This window comes from Cupressus sempervirens, chromosome 2 (genome assembly GCF_028749045.1).
Source record: "Cupressus sempervirens isolate cs-2001-9-10 chromosome 2, ASM2874904v1, whole genome shotgun sequence".
NCBI classification, from domain to species: Eukaryota; Viridiplantae; Streptophyta; class Pinopsida; order Cupressales; family Cupressaceae; genus Cupressus; species Cupressus sempervirens.
In genome coordinates this window covers 679185432-679204179 of record NC_143119.1, presented here as the reverse complement: position 1 = coordinate 679204179, position 18748 = coordinate 679185432, and positions in this window count along the sequence as shown.

Genomic DNA, 18748 nt, shown 5'->3' with positions numbered 1-18748 from the left:
ATGGAGAAACATTTCCCCCTATTACATAGAAGGAGTTAGAATACTACTAGAATATGATACACAATAACGATTCAAAGTATATCAGATGGATGTAAAATCAGATTTCTTCAATGGAATCTTGGAAGAAGAAGTCTACATTGAATAGTCTCAAGGTTTCATTGTTCCAAAGAAAAGAGATATGGTATATGAACTTCAAAAAATTTTGTATGGACTAAAGCATGCTCCTAGAGAATGGTATGAAAGGATGCATGGATATTTGGAAAGAATTGATTTTGATAAGACAATAGTAATTTGTATATAAAGGAAGGACCATGAAAAAATATATTTCTTACAAAAATATTTGTGGATGATAATATATTTGAAGGATATGAGATGATATTCAAGTCATTTACTGAACACATAAATAATTTTTTTGAAATGTATATGTTTGTAGAGATAGAAAATTTTATTGGCCTACAAGTTCATCAAGTGAAGGATGACATATACATAATTCAGTCACAATACATTAGGGAAGCATTGAAAGAGCATAATCCTCTACCTTATTTTCTCACCCAAAAACGCAAAACACATTAATCACCAACTTAGCTTAATCAATCTAGACTCATCTTTTCTAAAGATTTTGACCCCCCCCAAAAAAAAAACATCATCTCATCATAGAAAAGGATTAGCACTAGAGAACCACTAAGTTTCTCACCTCCCTTAGATGTCATCTTTCAGAGGCTTCTAGGTTTCTGATTCACCCTTGGTCATAACCTCCAAGTGGTGAAGAGCATAGTACCCTATTCCTCTATCTTGCACCCTACAAAGTTCACAAACCCTCATTAGACTATTTTTGGAAAGAAAGAAAAAGATACATTGTTTTAGTGGGTTTTAAAATTGGTCTTTGATAATCATATCTTTGACAATATCCTGCAAACACACAGCCAGTTCATGTTTATGAAAGTTTGTATAAAGGATTCTTTGTCCAACATCCTATAGATAACTGTTAGGCTGCAAAAAACTAGAAAAATTGAAATAAAGATGCTCCAAAGAAAACACGTCAGTAAAAAATGATAAATAACATATTGAAAAATTTCATCTTAACTATGTTGTTTCAAGATTTCATGCAAAATCTTGCACAAGTCCACATGAGCTCTTGCACTTATGCTCATGAGAAAATGAGGTGCCACGCTAGAATCTGCACAATAGGGAACTTTTTTGCATGAGGAAGTGATTAGAAACTGACAAAACCCTCAAATCTTCGCGTGAAAATGAGATTTTATGCTTGAAAATATGGAAGACTGTACGAACAAGCATGATAGAATGATGAAAATGTCAAAAAAAAAGATAGATGAGGCCAAAAAAAAAAGAAAATTCTTAGCACCATGGTGGACACTAAAAATGTATGTGTAGATTGTGAGCCTTTGAAGCTCACACACACTTCAACATGGTCATTAGACGCAGAATCATCTTGGAATAAACATGGAATTGTTCATCCAAGAGGCCTAACAATGTGACCTATTGCCTTCTATCTAGAAGAATTATGCCTATATGTTCTTATATGGAAGACTATTCTTATATGCCTATATGAAAGACTGTACAGACAAGTATGATAGAATGATGAAAATGTCAGAAAATAGGATAGATGAGGCCAAAAAAAAATAAAAAATTCTTAGCACCATGGTGGGCACCAAAAATGTATGTGTAGATTGTGGGCCTTTGAACCTCACACAAACTTCAACATGGTCATTAGATGCAGAATCATCTTGGAATAAACATGGAATTGTTCATCCGAGAGGCCTGACAATGTGACCTGTTGCCTTCTATCTAGAAGGATTATGCCTATATGTTCTTAAAATGAGGAGTAGGCAACCAGACCTTTCTAGAATGAAGGATTTTATGTAGAGTATGATTATGCAATTCATCTATATGAAGTGCAAGCATTAATCTAAGAAATAGAAGATATTAAGCTAAATGTATGCATTCTTAATCTAAAATGATATCAAATGTTAAATCAAATGTAAAAGATAGAACTTAAATGACTAGTTATTTTGACAAAAATTCAATATAATTCAAATTCCAACTTTTGTAATGAGGGAATGTGGGTCCCTTAAATAGAATCCTAGAATTGATCAATGATCAAGATCAATTATGATGGACAGTTAAGATTAAAGAGACGATTTAGTTGAAATGGAAACTTCCTTGTGTAGGTGAAGTTAATTGTTTAAAATCTAAGTGTGATGATTAGTTAACTAATCTTTTCATGAGTGTGCGAACAGGTTAACTAAATTAATTCCAATTTGAGGGATAGTTCACTTAGAGTTTCCATTTTGGAACTGAAGAGAAGATTTTGAAGATTTAATTTAATTTAATAAAGTTAGATATGACCTCATAAATACCTTTTTCATTTAATTGAATAATATGATTCAATTAATTAAAGTGAGCATGATTATTAAATTAAATATTTTTAATTCCTTAGTACATTAGCCTTAGGATATAATTTAATTTAATTAAAGTATAAACACTTCAAATTAAATTAAATCTTAATCAATAGGTTTAATGTGAGTAATTTGAGTCAATACTTTAGGAATTAAATAAGTAGCCTGATTAATGCAAATTAGGGTTTTTTGCATTTCAAAATTAAGTCAAGTAGCAAAAATTAGAATAAGAATTGCCTAGTAAAATAGGACTTAGAAATTGATCGAAATAGATCAGAATTGGTTAACATAGAAATGAACCAAATTTGGGATATTACATTTTTCCCCTCTTTGAATGAATGTGCGAGCAACACGTTCAATTTAAAGAAAATCAGAAAGCATGATGCAAAGGTCAAGAAAGAAGATTGATTTTGCAATTTGATGATGCAGAAACCAATTAATAATCTTTTAAAGTTTATCTCCAAAATGGAGCTTAACCTTAGGGAATCTAGATGGAACACCTAGATACCTAGTGTTGATAAGATTGGTTCTAAAATTGATGACACAGAGACCAATTGATAAGCTTTTAAAGATTATCTCCAAAATGGAGGTTAACCTTAAGGGATCCAAATAGAACACCTAGATACCTAAAGTTGATAAGACTAGTTCCAAAATTGATGACACAGAGACCAATTGATAAGCTTTTAAAGATTATCTCTAGAATAAAGCTTAACCTTAAGGGATCTAGATAGAACACATAGATACCTAAATTGAAAAGCTTTTAAGATTATCTCCAAAATGGAGCTTAACCTTAAGGGATCCAGATAGAACACCTAGATACTTAAATTAAAAAGATTTTAAAGATTATCATTAGAATGGAGCTTAACCTTAAGGGATCTAGATAGAACACCTAGATACCTAAATTGAAAAGCTTTTAAATATTATCTCCAAAATGGAGCTTAACCTTCAGGGATCTAGATAGAACACCTAAATACCTAAATTGAAAAGCTTTTAAAGATTATCTCTAGAACAAAGCTTAACCTTGAGGGATCTAGATAGAACACCTAGATACCTAAGAATAAAATATAACAAGATCTAATCAAGAGCCATAAAATCATCGTTAGAACAAGGCTTGATTCTCAGGAGTTGGGGTTTAGCCTGCCCCACCACTTGTCCATTGGACTCTGATAAAGACTGTTATAAGATGTGATCAACTAATGAAAAGATGAAATAGATGACAAAGATGCCAGATAGCGGGGGAAGAAGATGCCCCAAGTGATGAGATGCTCCTAGCAATGAGGACATAAGATGAGAGAAAGATGCCCCAAGCTATGAAAATTCAAATTGATTCAAAATTTGGATTCAATGATGTAATCATCCTACCCCCTCGAGAGCAAAATCAAAAGATGACACACTAGAAATATGATATAGAATAGTATAGAGTGAGATATAGAAGAAATTGAAGAGTCGGTAGCATATAGAAGAGATTAGAATGATGAGATGAAAATTTGAATTGAATTCAGCATGATTTTGGAGTCTAGAAGACCAAGTTTGACCAAAAGTTGACCAAATTTGACTGTAGTTGACTTTTTTGTCAAAATTTTGAAAATTTTGAAGGAAATGGAATTTGAAAAGATTCCAAGATTCACAAAGTGTCAAAAAAATTTTGACTACACAAGTGTTCGATCGCATCGGTCCCAAAATTTTAAAATGCATGTTTGAGTCACTTGAGTGTGTCAGATTTCAAATTCGATCCCAACAATGGATTCAAAATAGTCAAATTAGCCAAGGGGTGATTTTCATGCAAATTGGAGCACTTTGAAAAATTATGTCAAAACCTATATAAGGGCCCAAAGGGTCATTTTCAAATCATTGTTGCATTTTGTCTTTAGTGAAGAAGAGAGCTCTAAGAGGAAGATGGTAGTTCTAGTGTGTACATACCATTTTGAGTGCTCCTGACGACATAGCCAACTGGTGGACTATAGACCTCTAGTGAGTAATGGAAAAACTATCTTTCTATTTGATTTTTGCATGTACTTTGTTGTGTTTTTAGTGCATTGTTAGCATGTTTTCAAGGTAGGTCTGTTGGTTCTCACATAAGGGTTTCTTTCCTTGTGTGAATCTGGTCTTTCTTCATGCAAAGATACAGTAGTCTAGTGTTTCTTCATGCATGTCGGTGGGGAATCTCACCTAGGAGATACCCACCCCTTGCACAAGATGTGCGAGATTTTGGGTGCATCTCAACCATACTCTTGTTGCTCCTCATGTAAAGAATTTTTTTCTTGTGCGAAGATGCAAAATCTCGCAAGAGAGAGTGTAGTTCCGCATGAAATTCTGGCATGTCGAAGAAAATTGAAAATTGCATTATGTGATGTTTTGTCTTAAATATGCCTTCATTTTTTCATCATTTTGACTTGTTGAGTGGGTACTAACTATTTGCATGTTATGTTTGCTCATGTGTGTGTAGGTCATCTTTGATGACATTGTATTTAGGTCTCATTATCCACCTTATGGAGATCTATTGTGGAGTCTTGATGATACAGACATGGCCCATATTAATAGATTAGGATTAGCATATCTATGCTAGATCCCAATAGTGCTAGTGAATCACAACCTATTGACTTCCTTGGTGGAGAATTTCCATTCAAAGATGAACACCTTTCATCTTCCACAAGGGGAGATGACTATTACATCAAAGGACATCTACCAGATACCATGATGCCTATTTCCAGGTTTTGACCAATGGCACTTTTCTTGTTTTTCAATTTTTTTAAATTTTTCCTTTTTGATTTTTTTTTTGAATTTTTGAAGTTTTTTGGTATTACGAAGGTGCCTATAGCTAGGTTTTCACTAGGATAATGACTTTTTTTTTAGGATATTTAAATATGTTCAAAGAGCTTCTTAGATCAGATAAGCTATAAAACTGGTTTAGGTGGAGAGTGTTGATAGGCTCCTTGAGCACTTCTCCCTTGGTTGTAGAAAGCTAGTAAGCACCAGGTCCATACATTGTAGTGATTATGTAAGAACCAAGCCAGTTTTATTTGAACTTCCCTTTTTGGTCTCGTTGTTGCTAATTCTTAGGATTTTCTCTCTGGACAAGATCATCCAGTTAGAAGTCACATGGCTTACCTTTCTTATTGTAACTTCTGGACATTCATTGTTGATAAGCTCGCAAATGATTGCATGCCACTTGTCGACATTCATCTACTAGTACTAGCTCTTGAAACCAAGCTATTATGTAATCTTCATTAGTAATGAGACCTTTCATAGAGATTCTCAAAGTAGGAATCTCAACCTCTACTAGAAGCCCAACATCCACTCCATAAACCAAAGAAAATGGCATTGTACCCATTGGAGTCCTAATGCTTGTCCTCTTTGCCCATAAAGCTTAATTAATCTAGAGGTGCTAGTCCCTCCTAGATTTGGTGACTGCATGATGGAGGATCTTGAGGATTGCTTTGTTGGATGCCTCTCCCTAGCCATTACCCTAGGGGTAATAGATAGAAGACTGATGTTGCATGATTTTTAATTTCTTGCATAGCTCTTTGAGATCTTAATTTTTAAACTATCCTCCATTGTCAATAATAATGTAGGATGGTACACCATACTTGCATATGATGTATATTGTGATAAAAAGAGATACATTTTTTCCATTTTCTATTGTGAGAAGTACTGCTCTGCCCACTTCATGAAGTAGTCTATAGCTATGATAATTAACTTATGTCCATTAGAAGAAGATGGGTGAATCTGACCCACAATATTGAAGGCCCTTTGTTGTAATGGCCATAGTGTGGTAGATGGAATCAACACCTTGGCTAGAGCATGAATTAGATTCCCATGGAGCTGGCACTTTTTTCAGGACTTGGTGTACTTGATTGCCTCTTGCTCCATTTTTGGCCAATAGTAACCAACCTTAATGAGTTTGCAAGCTAGTGTCAAGCCATTTGAGTGAGATTTGCAAATGCCATCATGAACATAAATTAATGTATGTTTGGACTCTTCTAGTTCCAGATACCAAAAGAGTGTTCTGTTGAGACCCCTCCTAAACAAGTTGTTATTAATAATGACATATCGTAAAGTATTATGGATAAGGTAACATTTTTCATTTTGGGTTAGACCATCTAGAATAGTTTGATTACAAAGATAGGAATAGATGTGGTGGTAGTGATATGAGTCTTGTCCTACAATAGAATAGATCATTCTAGAATCAAGAGTATCAGAGGTAGGGTAGAGTAATGCTTCCACCAAGAACTCATGTCAAAGATCATTTTTAGGCATCTGTAGCAAGGAGGCCAGAGTAGCCATAACATTAGCCACTTTGTTATCTGCTCGAGGAATTTGTTGGAAGGTGATGTGAGAAAAATATTTCTTCATGTCATCAACCATGCATTTGTAAGGGATAAATTTCTTATTCTTTGTCTGATACACATCATTAACCTAGTTGATTATGAGCTGAGAATCCCCAAAGATATCTAAGTGATCCATTCTCCATTTAGCTGCAATCTTCATGCCATTAATTAGAGCCTTATATTCATCAATGTTGTTTATACAAGGAAACATAATCTTATGTGCTTTGGGCAAAGAATATCTATGTGGTGTTATGAAGAGTAACCCAACACCAGATCCCTATTGTGTGAAGGACCCATCAAAGAACATCACCCATGTTTGTTGTGTGAGTGTCATAATTGAATCATCAGGGAAATCAATGTTCATCAAGAGAAGACTCTACATAGGTGCATCTGCTAGCTGATCCACAATCACATTTCCCTTGATAGCCTTGCATTCGACATACCGAATGTCAAACTCATTGAGCATCATGACCCACTTAGCCATTCTTCTTAATGATGTTGTAATTCATCTCATAAGAGATCAATGTGGAGCTCAAATAGTAAATATCTCTTTCCTTGTTGTTGTTGTCCCCTTGACCTAATAGGATTCCCAAAGATGTTTTAGTTATTGAGATGTACAAAATCAAAGGCTTCCCATAGATAGGAGGCATCAAGATTGGCAGATTAGCAAGATATTGTTTTATCTATGTCAAGCTTTGCTCGCAATCCTGACTCCAGTTGAATTTCACACCCTTATATAGAGTCTTTATAAAGGGTTGTGATCTATCTACCAACTATGAGATTAACCTAAAAATGGATTGGAGTCTTCCTTATAGATCTCTCATCTGGCTGATGTTATAGGGTGGAGGCATATCCATAATTGCTTTAACTTTCTCTAGATCCACCTCTATTCCTTTTGCAGACACAATGTATCCCAGTAACTTCCCTAATGTGATACCAAATGCACATTTCTTAGGATTGAGCCTGAGACTAAACTTTTCCATGTGATCTAGGCTAGGTCCCAAATCTTGTAGATAAGTATGGAATTTCACACTCTTGACCAAGGTATCATCCACATAGTCCTTCATGGTCTTATGCATCATGTCATGGAAAATTGTAATGACTGCTCTCTGATAGGTAACACCAGCATTTTTCAAGCCGAATGGCATTACATTCCAACAAAAGGTTCCCCATGCACGTGTAAAAGTAGCATTTTCCTAATCTTATGGCATAATTTTCATCTGATTATAACTAGAAAACTCATCCATAAGACAATACATCTCATATCCTATTGTCATGTCCACTATCATATCAATGTTGGGAAGTGGAAAATCATCCTTAAGAAATGCTAAGTTGAGATTGTGGAACTCAATACAAACTCTAATGAATTTATCATTCTTAGAGATTGGAACAATGTTGGATATCCATTTAACATAATCAATGTCATGGATGAAATGAGCTTTTAGAAGTTTCTCTAGTTTAGCTATGACAAGTAATGCAACATGAGGATGCCTTTTCCAAAGTTTTTGTTTAACTAGTTTAATGCCTGGTGTGATGGAAAAATGATGCATATTTAGATCAAGATCTAGTATGGCTTGTCAAAATATTTCCAAGAAAAAAATTATCTTCTTATCTCGAAAGAAGGCAATGAATTCCTCCTTTTCTTTAGGAGATAGTGACTATGCCAGATGTATCATATGAGGATGTTCTTAAGTGCCCAGGTTGATTGGCTATGTTGAATCTATCAATAATAATGATCTCTCTTGAAATTGATTTGGAATTGCATCAAATATCTCATCTGCAAGCACCTCAAAGAGGTTTCCACCCTTAGATGCATCTTTTGTTTTTACTTTTTTGGGTTCTAACATTGCCATAATGTGATTTTCACCATTGGACCTTCTATGTTTTTTCTTTTTAATTGTATGACTGAGATATTTGATGTCATCTTTAGTCATGTTAACACTTTGTTCACTGGTGGAAGACATTACTAGTTTGAAAGTTTTCAAGTAGCAGGCAAGAGCATAGTCATTCTGGAATGTGAGGACTTCACTAGATTTATTAGGATTCTAGTCTATAAGTTTAGGATATGTCAGTGAAAGAGTAGTAGTAGGTTTGATTGCATTCATGGTGTAGTTACTAAATCCTTGGACCATCAATTTGAGACCTTGAGTGGCTTCATCCACAAGTGTGTTCAGATGCCTTTGAGTACTAACATCAGCAACTAAAGACTTGAGGACACTAGTTGGATTAGACCCATCTGACCTAACCCTAGGCATTTCACCCACTTTGGGTTGGTTTTTGTAGACATGAACTTGTTCAATTTCTTTATCTATAGTCACTTCGAAAAGGGAGTCAAATTCATATTCCTTAGAATCAATGTTGCATGGTGACAAGCCGTAGAATTTTCCAACAGTGATAGGAATGTACTCTCCTTCATCATCTAGATTTTTTCATAGATACTCAACATGTAACACCTAACTAGAATCCCCATGCTCTAAATGAGCATGGTGGCGATCAACATTATCCTTAGAAGAATCACTAGTACCATCCATAGTGCTGACATATGGCACAAATTCATCTGGATCAGCAAATAATTTAGCAAGATCATGAGGAATAAGATATGGATAAGAATCCTAATTGTCAAAATTATCTTCTTTAGTGTCTAACTCAGCATGTGACTCATTTCTAGATGAATTCTTAGGTTCTAGTATGAATTTTTTAGCCCCTAAATAGAAAGGGACCTTCTTAAAGCCTAGACTAGATGTATCTCTATTTCTTTGAGTTATTTCTTTGATAGGATAAACTAGACCATTGTTATTGCATCCAATAGGACCAATTCCCTTATAGCCAAAGTACTTCATGAGTCTAAGACCAGGGCCATATTTCTCAAGAGTGATCTCACAAGCTTGTTCTATTAGGTCAACTGGAGTCTGCTTGCTGTAAAGCCACATAGCAATGGCTCTATTTTCACATTCATCCTCTAAGAGGATTGTGACCTTGACAAAAAGTGTCATTGTACTTGGTTTGAGGCATCAACACAAATAGTTTCTTTACCTTAGATGGTCTCCCATAATGCTAAGGAGACTCAAGAAGAGATGTTAATGACAACACTAGTTCAATATGGTATTCAACCATGCTAGTTTCTTTTAGCTTGAATGTCTACTCAATTTTTTTAGCTTATTATCATGATAATCAAGAAATTCCCTATCAGTGGGGACAAAGTTCTTAGTATCTTTGAGCATATTGTAGTTGTAGCTAGTACTGGTAGGAATAGTGACTTTAGAGCCATGAATTGGGAATTTGATGCATTGATGGTAGGTGGATGGCACAACACAAATCTCATGTATCCATGGCCTTCCTAGCAAAGTTATAAGCCAAGGAAATGTCAAGGACCTAACAAGTGATATCCCTTTCAATAAGACTGATGCGAATGGGCAATACCACAAGACCTAGAGACTTGCACTCTACTTCGTCATATGCTTTGATAGTGATATTGTGGAAAGGATTAATAGATTCCTTAGAATAGTTTAATTGTCTAAGTGGAGCAACAAAGACAATTTTTAGCCCAACACCATTATCAATGAGTACCCAACAAACACGTGTCTAATGTATCATGACCTCAATGTGTAGAGGTTGATTGTGTGGGTGACTCAATGAATTATCATCCTCCTTAGAGAAGCACATAAAGTAAGATGAGGTCAAGTGACTTACCATAGATTGAAATCACTTAAGATCAAGTTCTTGAGGAACATTTTCTTCAATGAGGGCTTTGTCTAGAATTTTCCTATGAGCAGGCAAGATTTTATGCAGCTCAAAGATTGTGATTTGAGCATTAATTAATTTTAATTGATTGAGAACACTATAGATGGTTGTTTCTAAATTTTTTGTGAGTTTTGCACCTCTGGTAGATGGACCAATAAGAGTTTTATCTCTATTTTTTTCAAGATCAGGAGTAGAAGGCGTAGGGCCTTTGAGCATGAACTTGGCATGAAAGCATGTAACAACATTAGCATAGTATTGCAAAGATTTTTTATCAATTGTGTTGGAAGCAGGGCCCCTTAAGACAAATTGAATCTTGGGTTTATTGTTATCTTGCTTTCCCTTGATGATAATAATGTCACAGTACTCAAAAATCCATAGGTTCAACCATGTTGATCATATTGTTATCATTAGAGTATGCATATTTGAGCTTGTTGTTAGGTTTTGGTTTTGAGCTCTCTCTCTTTTATATGCTAGGAAGGGCTCTATGAAAGCCTTGTGATCTGAGTTCTTGTTATGTTCATCTACCACAATGTCACCATCATCGATCATGTCCTAGAATTTGTGACACAAGTTTATGTAGTTGCTAGTTTTGTGCCCCTTATTTTGGTAGTACTCGCAAAAAGTAGTTTTGTTCCACCATGGTGGGCGTGGTTGTGGATCATAAGGGCAAGATTTGTCCAATTGTGAAATAAGATTTTTTTGTAACAAGGTCATGTAAACCATATCCAAAGGTTCACCCAGAGGCATATACTCTCATTTAGGGTGGGTAGCCCATGATTTTCTCAGTGTATTCCAAGATGTTTTGTTATCAAGAGGAGGTTTTTCAACATTCTTGGCTATGTTGAGACCATCTGTGAGATTAAAGGCTTCCTTAGCAGGTTTAGGAGTGACATTTTCAACATCACCATCATGTACAATTTCTTGGTTCTTGTTGACATACTTGGGTTTGTCCTTGTTAGAGGTGGACCCTTGTTTTGTGTCCTTTCAAAGGGTAAGTTTTCCCTTCTTGACCATGAGTTCTTCTATGTGGATAGCTTGTGTGACCATGTCTTCAAAGGTGCATGGACCTTGAAGCTGGAATCTATACCCAAAATTAGGTAGGAAATTATCAGTAAAGATGTCAAGATTTACCATTTTAGGAATCTCATGTGAATATTTAGTGTAAAGTTGTTTCCACCTCTAAATGAATGTGAGGAAAGGTTCCCCAATCTTATGCTTAAGATTACATAAATCTCAAATATTAATAGGGTGTTAAATGTTATGAGGATTGTTAATGTTTGAAAATGTTACCCATTTCCAATTATCCCCATGAGAATATGACACATCTAGGGGCAGCTAACTCCCATTATCAACATATCATTTCAAACATAGGGCCAACTATAAGGCATGACCCTTCTTGTTCTTCGGGATCTGCAAAACCTAGGCGGGTGAACCTATAGATTCCTTATATGGTACCAGTTGTCAAAGGATACACTGAATCTATTCAAAGTAGATAAAACCCTTATTTCTCCTAAGAACTCATGAAATAACACAAACCTACGATAGCTAGATGCAAATCTATGAATCTCATAAGCTGAGTGAGGGCATTCTATGATAACTCTTCAACATGAAATGGGAAAAGCGTTTGATTTTTTATGTTGATTTCAATAACCCTTAGATATGCAGTAGTGAGAAAGTAATGACCCTGTAGCTAATCAGTGCCTAGTCCATTGGGAAAATTCATGGATCACAAACATACATATGAATATCTGAGACATGTGTGTATCTTCAGATATAGATCTATCTATTTAACTTGTAAATAGACATCTATGTTCAGTTTAAAATCTCATTCTTACCTAATATCCTCCTCAATAAATCTGCAACCATGTTGATTTCTATGAAGCATTTACACAATTCCTTGAACTATCAGCAATAATGAAACAACATACAGTCTTAGGGGACTGCAACTATGACCTAAACTCTTTGTTCAGAGATCGTGAAACATTGAAATTCAATAAGAATGGAGACAAGATTCAACTAAAACTTAATTATTTGCTGCTCTTTGCATTATTTCCTTGAAAATATACAATCATATGCATGAAATGAAAGACATGAAACAACCTAACAGATCTGAACTATTTGTATTTATCTTCCTACTGCTGTTCACATGAGAGAAATTGTTGAAGAAATATGTGGTATCATAGTATGGGAACATATCAAAAATGGATCCAAAATCTAGTATCTCAGTAGTGACTATTTTTTTTTTCAAAGACTGGAAACCCCTCCATGATAGAAAGAAAGAAAAATATAGAAGAGAAAAAATTCTTGGATTGAAACTGAAGATGACAAGTGTCTATTTGGAATCCCATCTTGCAACTGAAAAACTCTTTCATCTCTCTACCATTTGATCTGATTTGATTTCATCATTGCCTTGTAACTGATTTCAAAATATCCACAACTGAATGATGAAATCCCTAATTTTCTAAATATCTAATTTGCATCAAAATGTTGATAAAACTCCATCTAACTGACTCAAAAATGCCCCCAGCTAAATTCTCCTTGTCTTTTATGCATATTCAAGCTATTAACTTGCCAAAAAACACAACTGAACTTCTTGGTCTGAAAACGGTTGCAATTCAGTTACCTAAAAGAAAACCTCTTATAGCTTGAGCCAGCTACTACCTATGCAAAAACTAACTCCGAAATTGAATAGTTCATCTTTTCCCAATTTCGGTGGTATATTGGAGTCCATGTTTAGCTTACAGAAAACCCTTAGAATCTTATTTCAAAAAATGTCCCTCTGTTATAACTATCAAGTCTGCATTCCTTTTTAAATTTAAAATTTGAAATTTTTAAATTTATCTAAAGTTAAAACTTTAGAATAAAATGTCCCCTTTTGCAAATTTTTTAAATCTGACATGCATCCGTTATAAAAATAATAATAAAATATTATTATTTTTTATTCTTCAACTGCCCTTGCCTTCTAATTTGAGTCAACAGAGTTTGACCAACTTTTCTACCACATGGCGGCCCTTGATTGGCTGAACACTGTTCACAAATGCCATGTCAGCATCATCAGGACCCAGTGCCACGTGTCAAGAATGTGCTTCCCCGCATTACTTAAATCCCTACAACTCCATATTGTGGGGATGCGCAGACCGTCAGATCTCGCCAAGTGGCAAAATCTTGTGCCTCTATTTGTTGCTCGTTCTCGCCACATCATCACTCCCAAGACCCACCGTGCCATGTGGCACCCAGGTGCAATCTCTCATTTTTTAACCTTTGCGCAACTCCATTTTGCGGGCATGCTCTAACCCTTGGATCATGACACTTGGCGCAATCTGGTGCTTCCGTCGCCACATCAGTGCACTCGTTTCTTTGTGTAAAATTTAGCACTGGCTCAAAATTTGACGTTATCTGGCCAACCACGGGCCCCACCTCCTGACCTGTGGTTTCTCAAAAGCCTTTGCCTTCAATTCACAATGTTTTTTTGTTTAAAATTGTATTTAAATAGCTTGGAAAGCTATTGCTTCCCTAATGTGGCATATTTCTTTTCAATATATCCCTGCAGTCTTCTTTCACAATGTTTTTTCTGTGGGCTTCATCATTTGGTGTGGTCTCTAAAAACTACAGGTTTCCCTTGCATGCACACAATCCGTCCTTCATGGTTGGTCCATGCTGCTAGACATCTCCCTTTTCAATTGCATGGAGCATTTTGCCAAATGCATTGACCTATACAAATCTTCAAGCTCTTGAGAGTGGTTACACTGCTTCTTTAACATTGCTCTGTCTTTTCACAGTGTGAGATAGCTTTTTAAACCATGGGCATGTCTGTTTATGTAGGCTATTACTGGATCCTTGTTGGGACTTTCCTCTTGCGCGCAGGCGCTCTCCTCCCATGGTGGATTAAGAACTACCCGCCAAGCTTTGGCTAATTCATCTAGACAACCAATCTTTAATATTTTAGAAACTGGACTCGAGACAAACTCACGTCCCTTCTTGCACACATTTTTCCTACCTTTTAGCAGAGCATGGGCTACTTAATTCTTGAGCTTCTTGGCCATTGACATCTTTTTCTCATATGTTGCAGCTTTGACTACATTTTTCTATTTCATTTGTGCACTGCTGCCCCTTTTTTAAAAACACAGGGCTTTATTCAAACTTGTCTACTCCTTCTTCTGTGGACGGATTTCTTCTCTATTTTATGTTTGGAGCAAACTTTAGTAACATGCGTGAGTTGCTTCTATTTAGTGCTTAGCATCTTCTTTCTCAATGCGGTATCACTCGACATGATAGTTGCGACCACTTGCAGCTCCTCAAGCACGAGACTGAACACTTTTTCTCAAAGTTGTTGTATAACTATTTTGAGGGGAAAGGACATGAAATGTTGCGTGAAGCTCATTGATGACTGAAGGGCATGGTGTGCCTGCAACAAGATTTAAGTCATCGATGTAAATATCTGTCTCACACAATCGGCCTCCTTTGACCTGAGGATTGGCGGTTGTAACATGCTCTGCTGGTATCCTTGTCTCCAACATTGGACCAGCTACCAAGGAGCTCTCTCTAGTATGGGTACCCTTAGATGCTTCAAACTCCTTTGTTTATTAAACTAGTTCTCTTCCTCCCCTACCATTCACTTTAAAAATCTGAGTATAAAAGAAGGAAACCATTTCATTATGTAATCCCACCTTTATCTCCAAAAAAAAGACTAAAAAATAATCATCACTTGTAAGACAATGAGCTGTATGTGGAAGTTGTAACATAAAGAAGCCTCTCTCAAGGACCATTCATTGCATTTTTAAGAGTGGCATTTGATATCTAGGTCCGCTTCCAGCATGATATTCAACTTGAACTTTCTTCCCAACTTTAGCCACAAGAAATTAAATTGTTGAGATGACTTCTGTTAACACACTAGCCATGGTCAACTTTTGGAGTTTATTTATTCTCATGTTTTTCTTACACAAATGTCCATATCCAAATTTTAAGGCAGTCTCTAAAATATCACTATCTTTGAAATTTGTATATTCTCCTTGAGACATTGTTTAGATGTATCAAGTGCTTTATAAATGTGATAGGAATACCCAGGTCGTGGAATTAATGGTTACATCTCAAAATAATATCTTTTACTCAAAATTTGGCATCTATTTGGTGCCTTCTCAATGTCATGAAAATTCGAGAATCAATGCCAAAAACAATTCCACAAAATGCCAATATGCCTGCCCATGCCTTTCCATATTAATGTGATAACTCAAAATTAATTCCTTTAAAGATGGTATGTCATTTTTATCAGAAAAATGACATAGTTATAACCACATTTTCACCCCCACCTTTTCTATTCAGTCTGATGCAATTAGTCGGACCCCAAAGTGGGTCTGGCTAAAAAATTTGTTTTCAAACACCTGAGCTGGCAAACTAACCCATTCGGCATTGATTAGAAACAAGTTCAATCACCGATTAATCAACTGGAAACCATTTTACAACTTATTTGCAAACTACGACTTTCAGCTAACAGGGCATGTCAGCTGGCTTTAAAAACTAATCCAAACACCTGACCAGGCTCTGAAAGCTGGCACACTGAATCTTTGTTCTGCATACTTCTACCCTATCAAATCTCGTCTCATGAAAAATCTTGGGTCAAAAGATATTGACCGTCAAAGTTGCCCTCTCAGATTTATTTGCAAGAAAACAAGTTAGAAAACAATAAATTGGGTTCGGATCTAGCTTTGAAAATTGGGCAAATGGACACTTGGGAAGAAAAAAATTGGTGCATCAGTTCTTTGTCATGAGGACATTATGGATATGAAATTTGGGCACATGATGAATCACAAGACGCAAATGGTGAACATTCAAAGTAGGCTACTCAAAATTTTGCAACTAAGAACATTGACTGAAGGTGATTTGAGCAAACAGAATTGGCCTGGAACAGTGTGCAAACGGATTCGTCATGACTTGCAAACTAGTACACTTGGAGTATTTTTAGAGGACAATACAGGGGTAATATCCATTCAATCTAGCTAATCATGGATTTCAAGTTATAATGCCACAAACAAGAGTACTGAAAAATTTGCAAGTGCTGACACCAGTAAAACTTTAGAAATTTTGTTTGGAATCGCATTTGAAAACATATCAAACAGATTCGTCACGAGCTCAAACTTGAAACTTAATAAGTCTCTAACGTTTACAATGCAGCACAAAAATAAATTTGAGATTTTAGTCAACTGGGTCAAAGTTATAGCATGTCAAACAGGGCCTCCCAGAATTAGGTGCAAAGTGCATCAATCATAAAAACAATAATTGACCAACTTTGAGGGATTCAAAACCTAGTTAAATGAACTCAAAAAAACTCAAAATCTGAAACATAGGTTCTCGGGTATGGACACTAGACATTCCCAAAGTGGTGAATCACAAAACACTTTTGGGTGTGAGATATTCAGATGCAAACAAGGCCTCCTGTCGCTGTTTGACACAGGTGAAAATGTAGATTTGACACTAGCTCAAAACAGGACTTCGCCAAATGACTCGGATTGATGATTTAACTTCACATAACAGGTAGACGGGCTGAATGGAAGGTGTTAGAAACATTGAACACCTTTTAGGCCTCATACTGACAACTGGGTACATAGACATCAAAAAGTGTTTATAGGGTTCAAATTTCTCAATGGTGCTCAAAATTTGCCATGCAATTTTTAACGCCAACAAGGATATTGTTGAATAAAAAAGTTTGGAATTTCATCAAATGTCTTGATACTAGGAGGCAAGTGTGAAAACCACTCCATAGCCTAACCACCTAGACTTCTTGGGAATAAATGCATGAGATATGTCTGATTATGCATAAATTCCATAGACAGGGCACCAAATTCTTGCAAGTGATCTTGGGGATTGGTGGTTCCAAAGTATTTATCATACTTAGGTAGCTCTACTCCTATTGGAAAAGGAGGCATGTCTATGCTCTTGTCAAATGGAAATGGACAAAGAGCATCTTAGGTGTATGTCTTTGTGGGTTTGTCTTTATCACGTATCATCTAAGCTAGTTGGTCTTGCATGATTTTTAGTTGTTTTTGGAGTTTGGAAGTCTCAGTTTCCTCTTCAGGTGTGATGATGGTTTCCACATTGAAATGATGGGGTAACTTAGCTCCCTCTTGGGTGAATTTGAGAAAGTATTTTTCATTCTCCTCGTTGAGTAGGATTTCCATGACCTTTTGAAATTTTTTGTCTTCATGACATTTTTCTATGTGTTCAAGAAGTATTTCCACCTCTTCTTGTTCCTCATCAGTGTCATGATCTTTTTCTTTGTCATTCCTGGGTTGGTCTTGGTGTCTATTGGGACTACCATGTTCAGGTTAATAATCAACCATTATAGGAAAATATTCAGTTTTAGTATCTTGTGATTGGAAAGGTCCTTCGAAAAGGAATTTAGAAGTTTTGTTCAAAGATGGAGGACCTTTGCTAGTCTTAGGATCCTCTCGATACAAGGGATTCCTAGTTTTTTGTAAGTTTATGGAGAACATTTTCTGGACTCAAGGTGATCTAATGGGTGAGGGAAATCATGAAGATTCCTCACTGGAAAAACTAGATACAAATCATGCATAAAATGGAAGATGACCTCTACTATGATTATGACCTCTAGTACAACCTCACCTAAGTCTAAGGAGATAAAAAAATGTCTCCACTTCTTTTTGTGATAGTCATAAACAAGGATAAGAAGCAAAAACCAAGACAAGAATCACACTAAAATGTAGTCTCAAAAAGAAATGGAAGACTGTTGTATACTAAGGTACAAGTAGTCTGAGTAGAGGCTAGAATAGCCAAAGATTATGACTATCATGACATGGAGTATAATGAACACTAAAGGATGAGAATAAGATAAATGAGAGATGAGACTAGTTAAAGCATAGACCACAAGTCATTAGCCAAGCAAAATGCCACTATTTCAGACTATTTATAGACAAAGAAGGGGTAACCTAATGCAAGAAATATAATAGACGTAGAGTGCAAATAGTTGGAATAGATCAATTGAGAAATTTTGATTCAAGATCTGGCACAAAGATCCTCTGGGAGGTGTGTAAGAAATTATAGAGGTACAAGAAAAATCTCAAAACAATAGTCTAAACTCACACAAAGATGTGCTACAGGCTATGCAAAGAAGTGCTAGGATTTGATAGATCAAATAGAAATTTGTCAGCAAGATTTTGTGTAGGGATTTGCAAGTACTCATGTGAGGACCTAGAGAGAACTACATGAAGAAGTGACACGACAAATAGTACTTGCATGAAATGTTGCAAA